At 37.5% G+C, this 15,659-nt stretch overlaps 1 long non-coding RNA gene across 1 annotated transcript; it reads left to right on the top strand.

The window, feature by feature from the left end:
* Positions 1–373: 373 nt before the first annotated feature.
* LOC306643918 lies at positions 374–15,180 on the top strand. The gene is made up of 3 exons (XR_013759123.1): positions 374–1,256; positions 10,174–11,882; positions 14,999–15,180. It is a non-coding gene; the product is annotated as an uncharacterized lncRNA (long non-coding RNA).
* The last annotated feature ends 479 nt before the right edge of the window (positions 15,181–15,659 follow it).

Genomic DNA, 15,659 nt, shown 5'->3' with positions numbered 1-15,659 from the left:
GGAGGTGATCAGAGAATGCCAGGCTTGGGATCTTCAGGTTGTCACCGAGAAAGTAACCTGAACTTGCTTTTCCTTCCTTATTTGACTTCTGCCAATGAGGCTGCTGAGGAACAGATGCTGCCATCTTACACTAGGCTTCCTCTCTTGTTATCTCTTCCAGACATTCAGAGACTAAGAGTAAGCCACATCAAGTTTTCTTTTAGAGAGCCTACTGGTTGATAACACTAAAGAAAAACAACATTAAAGTTCACAATTGTGTTGCACTTTATGATCTTCCTAGTATTTTCTGTTTTTGTGACTAAAAATTTGTGGTACAATACACGTGATCTAAAGTTTACCATCTGAGCCGTGTTTGGGGTACAGTTCTGTAGTATTTAAGTACATTCACACTGTTGTGCAACCATAACCACCACCTGTCTCCAGAACTTTCTTCATCTTGCAAAACTGAAACTTTGTACCCATTAAACAGTAATTTAGCAAGTGTTTCCTTTGACATTATTTCAGATGCTCCTCTTCATAGTCCTGAAGCTGGGAGGGAAGTATCATTAGCTTCAACAGAACACAGTGGCTAAAGGGGCAGGCTCTGGAACAGGGCTATCTGGTTGAAACCTCTGTCATCAAGTATTAACTGTTAATAGCAGAGCCTGCTGTACTGAACCAGGTTATGAAGATCACATGCGGTCATTCACAACATGTTTAGAGCATAGCTATAATCATCTTCATTTTGCAGATAAGAAAAGTAAGACTTGCATACCTTGAACAATACACCAAAACCCACAGAATTAATAAATGGCCAGTGAGAATCTGAATTGTGTTTGATTCAGTGTTCTTTTCTTTGTACTAGTCAATAATTAATCGAGTCTTAGCTCTGTGTCAACTCAGATAGCATGTAGCCTTCCTGCTTTTAGGCTAGCAAAAGGAAGTGACTTCACGTAAACCTATTTTGTGTTTTGACTTCAGAGACAAGGCCTTGCGGTTCCTCGTGAGCCCTGGTATCCCACCAGAGGTGCTGCTGACACTGACCTCAAGGTGTTCTATGAACCAGAAGAGCATGTGCTGGGGATGGGGAGGTTAGAGGAAGGTGGATGAAGGCCAAGCAGGACTGAAGTAAATTTAGTTCAGTTCCAAGCTGGCATTGGAGGCCCACAAGGAGCCTTCTTTGGGTAAATTGGCACAGGGAATGATTTTAAACTGCAGAACAGCAGTGGCAAAGGGACCAGGCAAAACCGTTAAGGTAGGAAACGTTTCAAGATCAGGTGAGAAATAGAAGAGGATTCTGGTCCATGTACATATGTAAGCTCATCAGATACCTGGGATACATGGATCTCCTGCCCAGGGAGAGGCTGGCTGGAGGGGGCAGAAAAATGATCTGCTCACCCTGTAGTTTAGGGGCTGGTAAAGGTGGGAAAGGAGCTGCTACTGATAGCCTCCAGAAATGCTGCAGTCTTTGGGAGACATTAGAGATCTACCAATTATTTCCAGGTTCCATTGGTTTAGGGATTTAAAATTCTTGGCCAGAGGATCTAAGAGTGAAGTAGGGGTGGTCTTTACACAGCTTCAGAGCTGGGATGGGACAGGAGAGAAGATGGTGCAGGTGAGACTTGCAAGGTGAGCTATATCCTTCCTCTCACGGTCTCTTTTTCCCCAGAGATCATTTTTACCAACCCCTGCTTTCTTTTTGGCACTATTAACTTCTTTCTCTCCCCTGGCACATTCTTTTTCTACAGAAACAGGTTCAGAATTCTTATATAATTAAAACAAACAAAACCCCCAGCCAAATAGCCCTTCAAGCTCAGCTCCTTGTCTCCTCCAATTATTGTTCTTGATTCTTGCCTCCCTTCATGGCCACACTTCTTGAAAGAGTTGTCTCCAATTTCCAGACACACTTCCTTACCTCCATCTCTGTCAGTCCCCTGCCATGTGGCTTCTCACTTCCCCCCACCATTGAAACTGCTGTTGAAGCTGAGGCAGGAGGATCTCAAGTTCACAGCCAGCCTCAGCAATTTAGTGAATGCCACTCTCCCCTCCTCTCCCCACCAAAAAAGAAAGAAATGGCAGGGATATGGTTCAGTGATTAAGTGCCCCTGGTACCACAAAAATGAAACCAAAAAACCCTGCTGTCACAAAAGCTACAGTTTTCTACAACCCCAAATTCCATAGCAATTTTCTCTTCTTTGATCATAATGACTGGGTCATCTTCACTGCTCTATCCTCATTACCCAGCAGCACATGCCTGGCACATAGTAGGTGTACATTAAATTCATATTGAATTGTATTGACCTCTCTGTGGCATCTGAGACTTTATCACAGAAGGGGAACAGATTGTGCCACCCCCAAATATGCCACTTTGATGTAGGGATCATTTTGAGCTGAGGAAAACTGAGAATCTACAGATACTGAAAGAAGTCTTCACAGAGCTCCCCTTATCTAATTAAGAGCAGAAACTTCTGAGAGTGAGGACTGCCATAAATCCCCCGTCTGGGACAAGTTTCATGACTATGGACAGGACAGGAAGTTGGTACTGAGATGGACCTGCACAAACAAACCTCAGTAAGTTAGCCTGCCCCTTGTTTTCTACTAACTTCCCCTGTGTGTTTACCTCCCCCTGGTGTGGGTAATATACTTACCCAGATTGATCTTGAACTTGAATATTTCAGTTCTGAGGGTGAACTTAGAAGCCCAAAATTGTTTCTCTGTATCTTGTCACATCTCCACAATTTATTATTTTTTGTTAAAAATTGTTATATAAACTCTTGGATTTATTTGCTCCTTTGGTCTTCACTTCTTTTGCAGGAAGACAATGCTGTCTTGTAAATACCACACATCAAACGGAATTCATGTGCCTTTTCTTCTGTTAATTTATATTTTGTCAGTTTAGTGTATAGGATTCCAGGCATTGAGCCTAAGAGGTAGAGTTTATTTCCGCCCCCTTCCTTACAACACCTTCTCCTTTCTATTCTTCTCAGACTTCCTCAGCTTGTTCCCTAAAGATCAGTAAGCGCTCGGGTCTGTCCTTTGTTATCTGCTTTTCCCTCTCTATAGACTTTCTCTGAGATGACAACTTTTGAATGGGAGCCCATGCCCCAGAGCCCAAGTGCTTACTAGAAATCATCAACTGAATGTCTGCGTGCACCTCATACTCAATATATTCTGAGCCTCTCCGTTTTCTCCCTCAGCCTGCCTCTCTTGTGTGCCCTAGCACAGTGCATGATACCCACCATGAACCCTACTGTCCAAGCTGGAAACCTGCTACTGTAATTCCTTCCTCCTCTTCCTTATCTCTCCTGTGCAGTAAATCATGGAATCTGATCAATTCTGCACCTAGTTCTCAGATTTATCTCTTTTTCTCTAACACCATTGCCATGACTCAAGTTCAAGCCACTAGGATCAGTCTGTCTCCTCCCTTATTGCTGTGGCCTCCTCACTGCTTCTCTTTGGCCTCCAGCCTTCCTCAGCCTCTGCCTCTTCTCCATTCTCCTTGGCAAGGATAATTTCCACTCATCCTCAAGTTCCACTCAATGTCACTTCACTTGGGAAGCTTCCCTGACTAAACCCTCCCAATCCTTGAGCCCCAGGATATGATCAATTCTTCTGCTAAATGTGTTCCAAGCACTTAACTCATCTTAGTATAATTGCTTATTTAATTGTTTAATTGCCCACTGGATTGTAGACGCTCTATTTTGCACTGCCTCTATTTCTAGCACCTAGCATAGAGCATGGTACACATAGCACGTTCATATTCAAAAAATATTTGTTGAATAGATCAGTGAAAAGACTCTCTAAAAGAACCACCATTCTCCTCTGAAGAAAGACCATTTTGTAGTTTATCTAAAAATAAACAAGATTGGTGGTTTAGCAAATAAATCTATGGTGTGTGTATAAACCTCCCACTCTAAGTTCATGTGGTTGATGAACCTCAACCATGTAAGTGAAACCTTATTTTCCAAATAAAAATATGCAGTGTGAATGGCAGTGTCATAACTTTTGGTTCTCATGGCAACAAGCAGCTGCAACAAACAAAATTAGGAAAAAACAAAGGTAACAAAACCCCATTTATCCATCCAGATCTTTTCCGTTTAACTCTGCAGTCTTAATAGTTCAATAATTCAACTGCAAATTTGTTAAGATTCATTGCTTTCCAAGTCCATCACATGCTCAGGCTTATTTGCTTGTCTCTTTCTGCTGGGAAACTATTTGTCTGTGGAGCGGCCCAGAAAACAGCTTTTTTCCATGTTAATTACTCAAAGATTAAGAAAGGTAAAGTAAGAGTTATGTAACAGAGGGTTTGTTTTGCTCCTGGGATTACTCAGTAGTGAACATGCATACTTATCATTGGGAATACTTACAATGATGTTATTTTATCAACGATGTATTTTCTTCCACCATTCCTACCAATAACGTACTAATTGCTATCTTTCTTTTCCCATCAATTAAATAGCTTTGTTGAACCCTCTTGTACCTTTAATAAAATGTATAAAGCACTGTTCAAATTGCTAAAACAATTAGTGTCATAGGTTCCCAATCTCTTTGGGAAAATGTGACCCAAACCATCATGAAAGACATAGGATAGGGTGTAAGAAGCAATTGTCTCCAAAACTTGGCAAACCAGGTTTCCTTCCCACTAATCATCAACCAGTGTTTTTGGACTTAATGTACTTACCCAGATTGATCTTGAATATTTCAGTTCTGAGGGTGAGCTTTTTACAAACTTAAAAGCTGGGGGCAGTTGCTTTCTTTGAGAATTATAGTCCCTAGAACTATGGTTGTATAAATATTTTTATAGTATTACAGTATGTACATAAATCTATTTTAAGGAAATAATTTCATTCCTCCCTCCCTCCCTCTTTATTTCCTTTTATAAAAGTTAATATTTTCCCTTTTAAAAATCAAAGTAATGAGCATACAGTTTAAAAATTCAATTAATGCTAAAAGGCTTTTAGTAAAAACCAATATTCTCTTTTTTCTTTCATGCCAAATTGTGTTCCATTTTTCTGGAAGCCATACCTCCCTCAGATAACCATTTTCAAAATCTTCAGCTGTTTAAACTGACATTAGCTGGGCATGGTGGGTTTATGCCTGCAACCCCAGCAACTGGGGAAATTGAGGCAAATCAGCAAGACCCTGTCTCAAAACAAAAAATAAAAAGAGCTAAGGTGTGGCTCAGTGCTGTGTCTCACCCAGAGTGCCCCTGGATTTAATCCCCAGTACTGAAAAAAATAAAAAAATAAAAAAAACTGATATTTACTTCTTTAAAAAAAATTTTTTTTAGCTGTTACTGAACCTTTATTTTATTTATTTGTATGCGGTGCTGAGAATCGAACCCAGTGCCTCACACATGCTAGGTAAGTGCTCTACCACTGAGTCACAACCCCAGCCCAAGATATTTACTCCAAATATCAAAGTACTATGTGTATACTTTCTTGCTTAATTCATCATTTTAAAACATTACTTATTTTGGTTCTCTTATGGCTCCTTTCCTCATTTCATTTCTTTTAAAAATGGTACTATCATAATTTTTGGTTAAATAAGTATTCAATGATTTATTGTAACTAGTATGTAATTGTGCATGTAAATAGTTTGTGTGTATATTTTATATAGTTTATACTATGATATATGATTGTGTATAGTATATATTACATATATATGTGTACTATACAGTGTAAAATTTATACTATATGTACTATTTAGTCATACAGGTTTAAAGTTTATACTATATATAGATTATAATATGTGCAATATATATGCTATACATACTAAAGTTTAAACATACTGAAACAATGTGTATTATATATGATATATATTTTTTATGTTAAAATTTTATTTCTTACACCATTTCTAAGTTTTATTGGAGTTAGTAATGGTCTTTTTTATTATTTAGTATTGATATTTTTTAAAACATAAACTTCTCTATAAAGTGGCTCTCATTATAGCTTTTCACATGATACAATCTGTAAAATAATCTGCAAGTTCCATTTTATATTTTTCTGGAAGAAGCCACTGTTACCTTTTGAGCTCCTCAATTAAGTTTTGTTTGGCTCTGGGACTTGCTACACATCTGTTTACTAGGTCTTCAGCTTGATACCATCTCATGAATTTTTTTCTCAAGGAATTTTCTTCTATTATGAGAATCTTGCTCTTTCCTGGGTTTATCCATCATTTTAATAAGCTCATTCCTCAGTGACTTCTGGAGAAAAAGCATGCCTACAAATTCGCATGAGATTTTGTATATCTGAAAATGAGGACTTCATTTTACCCTCATGTCTTTTGATGTTGAAATTACTTTTCTTCAGAAGTTGTCTTGGTCTCTTTTTAAAAGAACCTTTCTTGCCAGACATGGTGGCACATATCTGTCATCCTAGCTACCTAGGAGGCTGAGGTAGGATTGTTAAGTTCAAAGCCAGCACTCAGCAACTTAGTGAGGCCCTAAGCAATTCATCAAGACCCTGTTCTCAAAACAAAACAAAACAAAACAAAACAAAACAAAACAAAACAAAACAAAACAAAACAAAACAAAACAAAAAACCGGGTTAAGGATGTATCTCAGTGGTAAAGTGTCCCTGGGTCCAATCCCTGGCACCCCATCACCACCCCCAATTTTTTTTTCTTAACCATCTGGCATTCTTCAGCTATTCATTCATTTTTAAAGGTGAGGTCTCCTGTGTTCTGGTTTTTCTTAGACTGGGGCAGGAGGTAACGAGGCCGTGGAGGTGCTAGAGAAAGGTTGTTTTCAAGTAACTAGCAACTGGGCTTTTCAAGTCTGTTTTCCAGTTTTTTTGTTTGCATCCCTGAGATTTGAAAATTTCCATTTGACTATTTCATGAACTTTGAGCTTTGTTTCTATTCTAAATTTCTTAAAAAGACAGCAAACCAATCTGAAAAATGTTTAATTTTAAAATATGATCGATATTGCTCATTTTCATGTTGTTGCTCTGTCCTTTATTCCTTAATCTTTAAAAGTTATTCTGTAATATTTCTAACTAAATGTCTTCTTGCAGTTTTGTCAATATTTCTTTTATGCATGGTCTTGCTATGTGATTTTATTTATTTATTTATTTTGGTACTGGGAATTGAACTCAGGGCCATATGCTCGCACTTTAAGCCCTCTGCCACTGAGCGGCATTCCCACTCCTACTATGAGGTTTTAGATACATACATTCAGTATTTCTAATTCGTTGTTAATCTACTTTATCCAATAGATAGTCATTTCTAATAATAATGTGAGCTAAAAAAAAAAAAATCACCCTAATTAGCTACTAGTACAAATATCCTGTGTTTACCTTATAGTCTTACAGAGGTGGTAGACCTTGGTTGTTGTCAATCTTTTTATTTATACAATTTCTGTAAACTAAATTCTTTCCTTCCTCCCTCTCCCTTTTTCTCTTTCTTTCTTTCTTACAATTAAAATTGGTTTAATGTACCAATTTGAAGGAGAGGAAAAATTTATGTCATATAAATTTATATATTTTAGGAAATGTAAATAGTTAAATAAATGTACTTATGTATATGTACATATGTATAAATGCATGGATATACATAAATAGAAGCATAAATATAATACATAAATATATTTTATATATGTATATATATACACATATACATATGTTCTGTTTTTGACATGTAATAAAATGCAAGATCTTATTATTGGTGTGTTTTGATAAATTTATATACCTGTGTAACCAGCACCTCAATTAAAAAACAGAGTATATCCATGACTTTAGAAGTAGCCTTCAGTTTAAAAGCTTACTAAAACAAGTTTGGAAGTTAATTTTAAGCAAGTAAAGTATATACAGCTTAATTGGTCTTCTTTTTCCAAAAGCTATAACAGAGATATATAGAACTTAAAAAAATTAATTCTACAATTAAGTAAAATTTTAAATACTTTGTGGAAGAGATAAGACATTAGGTTTTGTTTAGCCATAATTTTTTTTCTTTATATCTAGAGTTTCCAAAACGATTACCAAATTTATTAATGGAGTTTATGTAGACAACATTCCATTCTTACTATATCCACTTACCCTCAGATGCCTTTTTGTATCCCTTAATTTTTTTTTCTTTGTATTATCATTGTTAGTGTGGGATTTGTTGATACTTTGTTTTAGGTCTATGATGATTTGGGATTTTTCTCTTCTTAACTTCAAAGAGAAAAGTTAACTTGGGTAGGTACTGCAGGTGGAGTTAGAATTCCATTTCCTTAGAAGTTCAAGACAGGCATTTTTTTTCTTACTTGTGTACTTTATCTTATATAATTATCTTCACTGTCCTTTGAGGTAGGATTATTGTACTTGTTCTGTGGAGGAGTTAACAGAATCAAAGTTGCATATCTAGGACCAGCAAAGCTGGGATTTAACTTAGATCTTTTTAACTCTTCCTTCTTTCCTGATTCCATTATTTCTACTGAGCATTGTCTGGTCTTTCCTATAGAGCTCTTCTTATTTCCAAATGAGATGTTCAGACACATTCTTACCACCACATTTTGAAATGTCTTCGTTAAACCTCTTAGAACATGAAGGCACATTTTATTATCATTAAAATAAAACATTTTTTGAGTGTCCGAGATGCTAGGTGTGGAGATAAGCTAGTCTTCATATTCGAGTACATATATCAAAATATCAATGACTTTTCACATTAGTACCAACTCCTTGGAAATTTATAAATTCTTATTCTTTATATATTAAACATTTGACAAACACAATTTTGGGAGGTAATGAGAAGTGTTATTGTTCTTTGCAACATTTCCTGACTTTAAAAAATCTAGACCAATGTGGTTTCTTTTTTCTTATTTTTTTCAATTAAAAATTTAAGAAAAATATTTTTTTCAAATATCCACTGATGCTGGCTGTTCCTGTGTTCTTCAGTAAACCATTTTTCTTGTGGGTTAGATCTTATGGTTTGTTTTTCAGGTGTGTTTATTTGTGAGCATTGTTCTAAGTGGTTTGTTTAAGTTGTGCATTGCTTTTTACTTCATCTTTTTAGTGGCATTTCTGGTTTCTTTGCTGGGTCCTTCCAAACATGATGTCTTAAGATCCTTCATGTTTTTAATAATTTTTTTTTCTAGTATGATTAATGGTGCTCCACTGGGATGATTTTGCCCTGCACCCCACAAATCCAGGGCATATTTGGCAGTGGCTGTAGACATTTTTGATTGTCACATCTAGTGGTAGTGGTAGTGGGGGTGGGGGTGGGGGAAGCTGCTACTGGTATCTAATGGTTAGAGGTCCGAGATGCTCCGGTTATCCCTGCAATACAGCACAGGACAGCTCCCCTTGCCCCTTTCCCTGCCTTATAACAAGGAATTATCTGGTCCAAAATTTTAGTATTGCTAAGATTGAGGAATTATAGTTTAGGGAGGTCATCTTGTTAAGGTGAATAATATTTCTAGCATTATGCATGTTATGCAGGTTCCTATCAGAAATTCATTTTGGGGCTCCCTTTTTGCTTCCCTGGAGACTTTCCAAAATTATAGCTGACACGTTTTTTTTTTTTTTTTTTTTTTTGGATAGAAAACAAAATACAGTAGCCCCCTTTTATAGTGATAGAGGTTTACTTTGGCACTTAAAACAAGGCTCTCACTTGAGGCTATTTCAAATGGTCCATTATTTGTAAATCTTAACTATCATTTTTTTTTTCTTTGCTCTGTTTACTCAAGGGACTTCATAAATCAGTCAATAAAGGTGATTTCATTTATAAAGTTAGCTCAATAGGTCTTCATTTAAACTTAATTTTTGTTTTTTTTTTTGCCTTTTTTTTTTTTTGCATGTTATCAAGTGAAATATACATTCTTAGCCATCTTTTAAAGACTGGCCATTTTAAAGGGATTTTCAGCATGAGTACATCACAACATATGCTCAAACACTGATTTAGCACGTGTGCTGGAAACCCTCAAGTTGAGAAACTGAATAACTAGATGAATTTTTCATCCCCTCTGGTGAACTTCAAGTACTAATAAACACTATAGTCTGAAAATACAAGGATATTTTGGATCTGGGGCTTAGTTTGCAGTCTTGGTGAAAGCAAGTTTGTTTTATTTTAACTTTTCTTCTTGTGCTTAACATTTGACCAAGATATAAAAGAAAGTAGGCGAGTTTATGTTTGCTCTGAAGTTTTAAAAAGAGAAAAGGGAGGAGTTGTGTTCACTCTGCATTTACTGATTAGAGTATTTTCAACCTCAACCAGGCAGATGGCTTCCAGACTTCCTGAAAAGAAGTTGCTGAAAAAAGGAGTTGCTGAAACCTCCTCATGTTTTCCTGTGCACATGGCCTTGGAAGATGGGAACAGATTATATTATCAGTTAAGTCAAATATTTATTGACTACATACTGCCCTGGGTGTTGGGAATACAGAGCATCCTAAGAAGTAGCTTTTGCATTTAAGGAATGCATACATTAAAATATAAACAGCTTTCCCAAATTAGTACCTGTTAACTGTAGGGAGGATGGTAACAGCAGTTCTTGCTACTGCAGTTCACTTTCCCTTCTGCAGCCATCCCACCTCCTACCAGCTGCGCAGTAAAGTGTGCACCCAGGGATTTGCTTCCTAAGTTCTTCTTGCTTCTCACACTGCAGAACCCAGGTACCCTGTGTCTTAGATGTTCACAAAGACACTTTGTTGTTGTTGTTGTTTTGTCTGTGGCGAGGCCTCCTTGGCTCAGTGGCTGACTCAGACTTCTTTTGGGGATTACTGATCTCAATTACCTGTCTTTCTCCTCCACAGCCTGTCTTGATTTTTGTTTGTTAGAAATTTGTGACTCTCCTTTGCTGGGCCCTGCAGCACTCCCACCAGCACTGAGCAGCTAACACTTCCTGCCTTTTTCTTTCTTCTACCTTGGTCCAGGAAAGATGCCAGACTTTGTGGCAAGGTGGGACTCCATTTTGATGAGAGACAAATTTTAAAAAATAAAAATTTCAGCTAATTTCGAAGTTCAATGTACTTTCATCCTCCTTACACCAAAAGCGCTTGTGTCAAACAGGACTTTAAAAGGGCCAACATGAGAGTGGCATGTACGTTAGAATGAAGGCAGGGAAATTTAATGAAATAATAGCCTAGGATCAGAGGATAAAAATCTCAGCTGGTAATAGGGGAAAAAGAAAACAGCACTAGAAATGGTTTAAAAATAATTAGCTAGACTGGACAGAAAGAAAAACTTAACAAAACAAAACAAAAAAGATTTTTGGAATTCTTAGAAATGCTGTAAAGATAAAAGTGCTATCAGGGGGAAATAATGAGAGATCTCTGAGGAATCACCAGCCTATTTTCCCAATGTGCCTAGGACTGAGAAGTTTCCTGGAATGCAGGACTTTCGATTTTCAAATCAGCAAACCAGGAAGAGATGTCCAGCACTATGGGGGCTCTTTTAATCCCAAGTCAGTTTGACTGGGATTATCTAGGCAGGTATTGGGATTTTAGTTGAAGGGGTTGAAGATATAACTGGGAGAGAGATAGCCACATGTAAGAGCGGCAGCTGCCTGTTCAGAGTTGCCAACCTTCATGATCCCCTTTTAAGGAGAGGCAAATTAAAAAAGAATTCAAATAATTTTAAATTCAATGTACTGTCATTCTCCTCCTACCAAACAAAACCAACCAAAAAAATCCAGAGTTCAATTTGTTATAGATTAAATTGTTTTGGTCTCACCTTAATAATTTTGTTTCCTTTTGTTGGATGGTTTAATGTTTACTGAAATGGTTCATGGCAGGAGGGACAAAGAGAAGACAAGAACACAAAAAAAAGAGAAGAAATCTGAGAGTGAACAGATTGATCACTGACCACTGAACCTGACTGTGCATTCCTAAAGACAAGTCTCTGGTAATGTCTCTTGTAAGACCCAATTTAGCTGGAATTCAGTCCTAAGAAGACCTTTGTGCAACCAGAATAGACTTCACATTCAGGTACTGATGCTTATATATTTAGATCCAAAAGCAATATTTCCTATTGGTACCTTCCAAATCATATTTACTTTTAATGTAGATGTTATATCAAACTTATTCACATGGATTTCCAATCTTTGCACAGTGGAGGCAAAAAACCCAAAGTTTGCTTTCAGAGACTGACATGAACCTCAGTGCAAAGTGATCATTGATAGGTTGATAGTAAGGTTGAGTATGGAAGGAGACAAAAATTAAAAATACAAAAATTTACCAAAGTAGTAAAGAAAACCTAGTGGTGTAGGACTCTTTTATGTGAGTGGGTCCAAGAATGGTTTTGGTATTATTTTGTACCCCTACATAATACTTGATAGTTTAAAGATGACTCCAAACCATCAAGAAAAAGTCAAATACATTGAGTATATCTTATTTGAGACCTAAGGGAACTATTTAACATATGAGAAAGGGTTTTCATCAAGTTAACATTAACAAATCTTCAGTTATTGGAAAAATTGACTTCTGTCGAATACTTGATTCCTCAGACTATCAATAAAGAAAATACTGCAAGTTTAAAAACAAAACAAAATGGAGGAAACTAAATGAAATTTAGGAATCTGAGAGTACTAGGGACCCTGAATTTCTGAGAAAATTAACTTGCAACCTCAGTATTCAGCTGGGGCTGCACAATGGACGCCAACTGCAGGACAAAGCCGGATCTCCCAGACATTCTGTTGCCCTGACTGCCGGCAGAGAGCCATCACAAGCTTCAGTGCAGCCCCAAGGGGCGCATATATTAAAGAAAAAACAAGAGCCATGCTCCAAAATGGCTTATTTAAAATGCAAAGGGTAACAAGAGAGCTACATTTGGGGAAAGCCCAGCTCTCAGAAAAAGGAAAGTAATACCAAATCTTGGTTAAAGCTGCTTGTTCTTGAACTAATTAGCTGGGGATTGAATTTAGCATGAGAAGTCAGAATGTGGGTTAAGAGTGAAGGAAAGTGTTATTTTTCCTCTTAGGTACCAGCCTGGCATGTCAGAATGTAGTAGCAGGCAGCACATGAGACTCAGCCAATTTGACGAAGTCACAAATTTATAAAAAACACCATGACTGATTGAAAAGGGGTTGAGGAGATATAATTTGGGCCAGATGTGTGATAAAAGGCAGTTTTATCTACTTTGGTGGTAGCCTTTTGGTAATAAGATATTGGCACATTTGTCATTAAAGAAAAATAAAGAGGAAAGAGTAATACAGGATCCAGGAACAGTAAATAATATGTTCCCCCACTTTTGAAATCTTATTCCTAACTAGCATTGATATGCTATTGTTTTCTTTCAAATCTCTTTTCTTGTTTTTCTAAGATGGGGGGTTTATGGGAAAATAATACATAAAAGAAGGAAGCTAAGATCTTTTGTTATTATTTTACTTGTGAACTTTTCAGAAAAGGATAGAACTTATAATAAAGTCATATTTCCTATTGATGGCATCCCTCACAGGATATAAGTCCTTGACAGAACATGTCTGTGTGGAACAAGATTTGACTTCTTAACAGGCCTGTGCTAGATTCAAAATGTTCATGCCTAATTAGCTGTGTAAACAAATTTGGAATTTAGGGAATTTTCTCTGTCACGGGGAAGTGAAGGTTTATTACCTCTATTTGTACCCCGCAAATCCAATGCACCTACACTTTCTGAATTTGGTGCTCTTTCCCCATGGTGTTCCCTTTGGCTCCTGCACTATACATTCCATGGGAATTCTGCTGTTGCTTCCGGACTGAGAAGCAGGAGTAGACCATTTCAGAGAGGGGGACACTACCCACAAAATACAGGGCACATTTCAGCCAAGGGCACCCAGCCCTTCTGGTGTTGCCCTGCCAAAGCTCAACAGTTATGTAAGATTCCCGTGCCCAGATCTCTGCCAAACTTGGGGATTCTGCAAATTTCTCGTCAGTCCATAGCAGAATGAAAGGAGTGGCAGGTAGAGATGGTGCCAACTCAAGGGTTAGGAGAGAATTTGACTAATTGGGTGTGGGCATCCATCAGCAGAGAGCACTCACCTCAGAGCGGGTCAGGAATCCTCAGAGAAGCCAGGCAGGCACATCGCAGGTCACCCGCAGGCGGCTTTATCTTCTCTGACTGACACTTAAATGGCAGAGCTCATTTGATGCTGTTCCAGGCTCACTGCTGGGTGTTTCTAATCATGTGTTTTAATTAATGTTTTTATTGTACTTGGGCCCAGAGGCTGTTTCAACAGACCAGCATATATTTAGAAGTCTCTGAATAAATAAATGTAAAACAAAGGAAAACTGACTCGGCTGGAATTAGGAGGATTGTTTCTAAAAAGATAGGCTGAGGCTTCAGACTTGACTGCTTGAAACTAACTCAGCAGTATCAGGGTCTGTCTCCCGAACACACTGGGTGTAGCAAAGCGTGACTTCAGGATCTTATCTAGGCTCTAACTTTTGAAACCTATGCTCTGGGTCTTGGGGTAGTTGGGGACACTAGAATTTATTATGTTGATTTTGACTTGAAAAAATTTAAAAATAAATAGTAGGAATACAGGGCTGGCAGTAGTAGCAAATTTCTGAGGCAACATTTCTTTAAAGCCAGGTGGATCTCTTTCTATTGCTAGGTAAAGTGATAATTGAATGGGTTAGTTTCTTTGTCCCACCAACATTGTTCTCTTGAATTTTAGCCCTCCCCTTTCAAAGGAGCTTATATCTCTTCCTATTCGAGGCAGTAGCACTTTTAGAGAATGAATTTAATTCTGTTTAGCAAATATGTACTGAGCACCTCTTCATTCAAGGCAAGAGCTTGACTTTCTGAGAAAATGAAGTGTTTACAAGTTATAGGAAGTATATTTATAAGATACAGCTTGCTTCCGGAATATGTGCTGTGTTCCGAGTGGATGAAAGCATATTCTGAAGGATCCATTATTAGCTAAATTCTCTGGTTGTGATTTCCTTTGGGCCCTTGAGAGCTTGTGAAAGTTACTCAAGAGCTGTAAGACTGGAGTGTCAGCAAATTGCCTGGCACTAGTAAGGAGGCCTAATCCTGGGCAATACAATGAAGTTCTAAAATAGGGTTTTCTGCTATCATTTTTTGTTTGTCTCTGGTGGCACCCATTTTTTCCATCTCCTTCAAGGTTCCAAGGTATCTGTTCTGAATTCTACTTGCATAGAGCATAAACAACATGGATGCTGAGTTTCACGCTGAAACAAATGAAAAGTGCTTCAGTGATTCTATCCAGCAGCTGGGGTTGGGGCTGAGATGCTCACTGGTCACCTCCAGCACTCCTCCACCATATGCACTTGGGCAACTTTGTTCTTAGGAGAGTACCTGCTTCAATTACACTAGCTTCTTGAGTTAATGACAGATTTTTTGACTAAAAAAAAAGAATCAGAAAAAAATATCACCACACTAAAAGAAAACTTAATTTCAGGTCATGACATGGTTTCAGAAAAGATCATGTAAATTTGAGAATAAGATCATATTATTTGAAAATAAAATTAACCTATACTATTTTGAGGGCAATTGCATTATTAAAGAGGATACATTTGAAACCAAAATATTGCAAATATTGCATTTTTGTTAAAAAGTTTTCAAACCAAATGCTCTGCTAGGCAAGGGTTTCTTAATCTGGGCACTAAGAAGTTTTGGATCGCATAGTTGCTTGTTGTGGGCAGCTATACTGTGCATTGTGGGACATTTAGTAACCTCCCTGGTCAGTTACACTCATATCTCTCTTCCTCCCAACCTTGCTGTGACAACCAAAAATGTGTCCAGACATTGTCAAGTGACCCCTG

The sequence above is a fragment of the Sciurus vulgaris genome (genome assembly GCF_902686455.1).
Source record: "Sciurus vulgaris genome assembly, chromosome: 14".
Lineage (NCBI taxonomy): Eukaryota > Metazoa > Chordata > Mammalia > Rodentia > Sciuridae > Sciurus > Sciurus vulgaris.
The sequence above is the reverse complement of the archived record's forward strand: the minus strand, read 5'-3'. Positions and strand labels throughout refer to the sequence as shown.